The sequence below is a fragment of the Capsicum annuum genome, chromosome 3 (assembly GCF_002878395.1).
Source record: "Capsicum annuum cultivar UCD-10X-F1 chromosome 3, UCD10Xv1.1, whole genome shotgun sequence".
NCBI classification, from domain to species: Eukaryota; Viridiplantae; Streptophyta; class Magnoliopsida; order Solanales; family Solanaceae; genus Capsicum; species Capsicum annuum.
In genome coordinates, this window is record NC_061113.1 from 120,968,670 (window position 1) to 120,974,879 (window position 6,210).

A 6,210-nucleotide genomic window follows, 5' to 3' on the forward strand; every position below is an offset into this window, starting at 1 on the left:
AAAGTCAATAGCAATGAGATAAATTAACCATATCCCTAAATACTTTAGGTATAAGCGAAATTCTGATCCCTAATATGCTTTAGGGACCAAAAATATAGTTGTAATATCAAGATCTGTAGGTACAATGAGGCTTCAATTTTTGTGCCTATTATTCATTTGCGACCAACTTTGCAGTCTTTAAAGTTTGTACCAAAATCTTGTTTTCTAATTTGTTTTATGTTGCTATAATTGAGTCCTGATTTTCTACAATGGTACACAATTTATAATACAAACAATCACATGTATACAAAAAATTTTTGGATTGAATCTCATAATTAAAACTATTACAAGTATATATTCATTATATTGTTTACAAAACTCCTTGAGAAATCCAACATTTATTTACAAACGATATCAAGTGTTCACCTAACACTTGTCAACATGTATCTACGTCTTTTTTTTTCTGCAACTTCACTTGTTAACAAAACTATTCAATGCCTGAAAAAGATATAATATATACACATTTATTAGAAAACTGTTTCTAAATATATTTTTACAAGTTTACATCTAACAAAGATTGAAGAGTTCACCTGGCACATTCTTTTAAGTGTAGCTATTACCATTTAGCAATCAAAAAATCAATGTAAAATGAGCTAAAAGAATATAAACAAAAAGTTGAAATCAAAATATGGTTCAAGAAAATTGGCACACACTTTTATACACAAATTCTTGTTATATTCGACAATACATGTAGTCACTATAGTAGACCGGAGAGGACCACTACCATTTCTGTTCAAATTTATCCTATTTTCCTATAGGAAAGAAATTCCAGTTTGATGCATTTAGTGATGCAGATGAAATAACATTGAAATGAAAGAAGCAACAAAAAAACTATTATTATTAGTGGTAATTAAATCTTTTGATAGTGATGATTCATACAACCAACTCAAACTAACTTTAGATAGAGGCATTGTTGTTATTGTTTCTATTTTTTACAGCCGATTAAATCTTAAAATATCCTCTTAGAGTTGAATCTTTGATTTCTATCATGCAAGAAATGTGGAAAATGAATCATTGCACTATAACAATATTTAATGGGAATATGAGCTAAATTTTCAAAGTAACTACAAACTACACAGAGAATGGGATATCAGAAATATCCAAAGGCATATATCAAATAAAAATTAGAAATCGTAGTTCTTACCTTTGTGGAATCAATATAAGAGAGTTTTAAGTGGTGAGATAACCTCTTTTTACAATAATGTGTCATTTCAACGAAATAGTTGTTTTAGTATAATAGTGCAAACTTTATAAATACAAGTTATAACAAGAGGCAAAGGCATATACTCACTTGAATGATATAGTACCAACTTCATTCTCCTTTCTTTGTAAGAACTCCCATCAACTAGCAAAACTATCGATGTATCAACAACAACAAAGATCAAAGTTTCACATTAGAATTTATCACAATCCACCACCTCCACGTTCACACACATTTGGATCTACAAATTTGTTTAAAAGTGCGTAAGCAAAGTTAACTACTGCAGCAATAATAGGCACTAAACGTTATATTAAGCAAGAGGACATCTATAACGACACTGCAGATGAATTTTAGCTCACTAGGTAAAACCAAAATATGCTACTATTCTTTAGTGTCTTGTATCTTTCTTTGTATGGTTTTAAGGATTTGAATGAGATGGATGTTGCATTATAAAGTGTGTTTCAAGTTCGATTACTGATAGCTTAGATGGTTACCTAAACTTTCACCTTCTTGTTAAGGAGGTTGATGGGGTTAGAAGTTACACATACTTGTATGGAAAAGGAGCAGGGTGGCAAAATAAGTTACTCAGATGTGTTTCCCGGATTCAAATTACTTGATAGACGGTAATCTAGATGTGTCGCAGTCACCTGAGTATGTCACTGGGGAGTAGAGAAATGATATTCTGAATGAGAATGTTGAAAGGGAGTATTATGTAACGAAGGAATACACAACTGAAATTCTAGTTGAGAGCAGACAAGAACAAGATCAACCAAGTACAAAAGTAAAAGATGATAACAGAAGACTAAGAACTTCAGTGAAACCAGTAGCCAAATCTGTTGCTGGAAGTTGTAACCCAAAGTACAATGTTCCCCAGCCATTTGCTCTGGCGACTGAGAGGCGTGCTTCTAATAGAACACGTCCTATTAGGAATGATGCACCATACATGAGTGCTGCGCAAAATCCATCTGAAGAAAATAATTTGCAATCCCCAAGATCTGTACAAAACAAGGTTTCCTTGTCAAATATAAATCCATTTAAGAAGACACAATGTGATAACAAGAAACATTCTAATGATAAATAAACCAAGAAGGGTCCTCTTTGTCCCGAGTTTAAGGTGACAACACTTTGAATTTCCAGAAAGAAATTCAGATAACTAAATTATGAAACAAAAATTATTACAATGCTCTGTATTTTCAAACAGAAATCCAAAATGTAATGTCCTTAGGAGATTTAATTTGAAACCAAAATATGAGCTAAAACATACACTTCACTGAAGAACTCTATCAATACTAAACACAACTGGAAAAAGTATCCGAAGGAAACTAAGAAAAGAAATGAAATTAAGCAAGAAATAAAAGATAAAAAGATCACAAGTCATGACTTGAACACAGAAGAAAAAAGAAGCACTAGAAAACTAAATTTAAAAATTTCTAAGCTTATCTTCAAAGGAAAGAAAAAAATGTCAGTGAATACAAGATCGTTTTGTCAACTACCCATTATATAAGTCATAACAAAAACGTGAACATTCAATCAAATAGATGTTAAAACACAAAATATGATTAAAATGATTGGGGAAAGACATACTCATTAATTTAATATATAATGGATGTACCTCTAAATTAAAGTGGAATAGTCTGAAGATAATCTTTCAAAAAACAAGACGTATTTCTATCTCTTTTTTTAAAGTACCACCAACAAAAATCAATAGCAACACAAATCAAAGGGGATACTAGCACCAACATAAACAAATGTAACCCATGAGCAGAAAAATAAGGAGTTCAAATAACTCCCGGTCAAGCCATGAATCGAGAAGTATAAGCAGGGTTAGGACTACCACCATCAAGAGAAAATATGTCATATTTTGCCACAAAAAGAATAACTAGAACCTAAATTGTATAAATGAATACCACGAACATGATAATCAAATCAGTCATATAAAAAGAAAAAAGCAAAAATTAAATACCCTAGTTCGATGTCGCACCACTATCGTATCATAATTGAACACCATAACTAAAATATTGTAGTAGAATGGAGCAGAGATGTTGGTTACGAGACCTTATAGGACTTCTAGGAATTGTCATTTAGAGGAATTTGGAAGATCATAGAGTGACCAAAGTTTAGGGATTTTACAAGAAGCTTCTTAATTAACAGTTTATTTTTTATTTTATATTTTCTTATAAATGACCAAAAAGAGAGTATAACTATAAATTTTTAATCTATTTAAGGGTTGGATTTAGTCCCCTCCATAAGTTATTTTTAAAAATTAAGATTTACTGACCTAAAATAAATCTCATCTCTTTATATGTACATTTAACGACTAGCTTTTGAACTTGTCCCTATATATTGGTCTCTAATAACTCTTTTTCTTGTAGTGCATTTACCTAAAATTTCTTTGAGTTTCAGGTCCTTTCGACTCATGCTCATGAGTCATAAAGTTTGGTTAAGACTCATAAAGATCCCTGTATGGCTTGATATCAACAAAATTTCTGGTTGACTCCTGCAAAATTCAATCCTGCATACTGCGCACACATGTTACCCTATATTTTAATAAGTACAAAACATGGGTTGCCTTCTATGAACCGCTTGATTTAATATTGCAGCACGACATTTCTAGGTTGGATAATCAAACTTCACCAACCAGCCGCATGGGTTATGATACGACCCAAACAAGGGCCTAGTCGTTTCGGGTACCTCAAGCCTAATTGGGACCAATGACCACCGCTAATACCCAACTATAACAACATATGATGAATAAATTCTGATTTTTATATAACATAACAAAATGGAACAATCATAAATCAAATACTATCAAATGGTGTCAGCCCCAATACCAATACCAAGGTTGACACCAATACTGACATCGCCCATACCAGCCTACAAAAATCTAACAAAGCCTCTAACTGAACTCAAAACAACCTCTGGTCACGAAATGCCCTCGACCAAAGCCAAAACCAAAGTCTAAGGAATAACCAAAGTATGTAGAGAAGACCATAACATAAAATGGAACCTTCCGAAGTATGGAAGCTCACTACTTTAATCTAACACCAAACTTTCCTCAAATCCAATCACTGAGAAGGAGGAGTAGAATGGTTGATTCCTGGATCTCATAGGTGTACAACACCCAAAGATGGGTTAATGGGTGAACTCTAGTATGTACATAAGAGTAAGGATAAAATAATGCCAATATTTAAAACTACGTAAATAACCATATGCAAGAACATGCATATATATATATATATATAATTCATATCAGGAAAGGGAATTGGGTTTACCATGCCTTTAAATCCTTAACCTGCGTTGTGTAGCTTAACCATCCTAAAACCATCCATGGGCTATATGGCTCCAGCGTTACCCTCTGAACAGGCCTCAGTGCATGTCGCCACACAAACTGGAGATATCATAGGGATCGAGAATTCTTATTTACACTTTACCCACTATGATAGATATATACAAGTATAACTGAGGGGATTACCGTGTACCCCACAAGTATATGGTCACCTTGACCAACCCTCATATCAGCAAACATGAGTTTCTAGTGTCCATCCATTGGACTTACACCTTCATGGTTAGCTATCATAACCAGACATTATTGCCTAATTAAAACCTTTAACACACTATCAAATCACCAATTCCACAGTTTATTACCAAGGTATTATGAAGTGGTATCGGCATACCGACTATAGCTTGCAAGAACTGTCATTAGCCAAACCTTAGACGATTCCCATATACCCTCTATGATTTCCAATTTTCTAAAACCATGGCCACCAAGGCCTTATCAAATTATTTAAATCATTTAGGGTTCCATTACCGCATTATGCAATGTGAATTTTTCAATGAAAGTCTAACTATGTAACAAAACTGTTCTCATAAGCATTTTATCAGACATATTGAGAGCATATAGTTTCCAAAACCAAAATCAATCACCAATTGACCATTCCCATGCAACCGTATGTTCAAAACCATAAATATAACAGGAAAAACCATAAATATAATAGGAAAACCATAATTAAAATATGGAAAAACATTAACCAACCATTAACAACTAAAACTCCCAACATATAATTCAAAACCAAATAATACCCATAATTTAATCATGAGAACTATTTATTAAAACATGAATTTAGTTGAACTAACAATGAGGGAAGAGCAACATATCTTATATAAAAATGAAGATGGATAGATTTGCTCATAAAAGCCCCTAATTTATTGTATATGAGAAATGCTAGCCTCTTTCTTAAACTAAAAGTTTGAGAGAGATTTAAGAGTGTTTAAAGTGTTTTTAATTTAGAATCATAGGGTAAATGATGTCTCAAAAGTGTTTTAAGTCATAGTGTCATAAGGGGTTTAGAGGGAAAATGTCCAGAATACCCTCAGCTTAAACTATATAAATTCCCGCAGGAGGGTACAACTACACCCCCTCCAAATCATACCCTAACATACTAGTGGTACCCCCCACTCATACCCTAGGCAGCAACTTGGTCTCCAACATTGACCAACAAATGACCATAAAGGCCTACTCGTACTCAAGAATACAACAAGCACCCTAGAACCATACCTTGGGCAGAATAGAATCATCTAGGCTAGACATAGGACATTATACGGTTGGGCTATACCTCTAGTACCCTAACATACAACTAGTATGATGTATATTCGAACCATGGATAGAAACTAACCAACCCTTACTAATCAACATAACAGTTAAGGGCCCTAAATCGTACCCTATCATACGACAAGTACCCCTAATCGTATGATGTCCAGAAGCTCAAACTCAAGAAATTTTCTAAGGATCAAAAGCCAGGGTGTTTTAGGTTGCCTCCCATATAGCTCCTGATTTAACATCATGAAATGACTCAGTTGCCTTGGCTACTCTGACTCACCAAATATCAAATCATCAATTACCTTAACTTCCTTTGTGTTACCCATATAGTGCTTGACCCTTTGCATATTTACTTTAAAAGGGGCATCATCAT

General features: G+C 33.4%; 1 long non-coding RNA gene across 1 annotated transcript; it reads right to left on the minus strand.

Moving 5' to 3' along the window:
• Nucleotides 1-284: 284 nt before the first annotated feature.
• Nucleotides 285-3,424, minus strand: LOC124897292. Its single transcript, XR_007054026.1, has 3 exons — nucleotides 3,204-3,424; nucleotides 1,331-2,235; nucleotides 285-477 (listed from the first exon to the last, which is right to left on the minus strand). It is a non-coding gene; the product is annotated as an uncharacterized LOC124897292 (long non-coding RNA).
• Nucleotides 3,425-6,210: the final 2,786 nt, after the last annotated feature.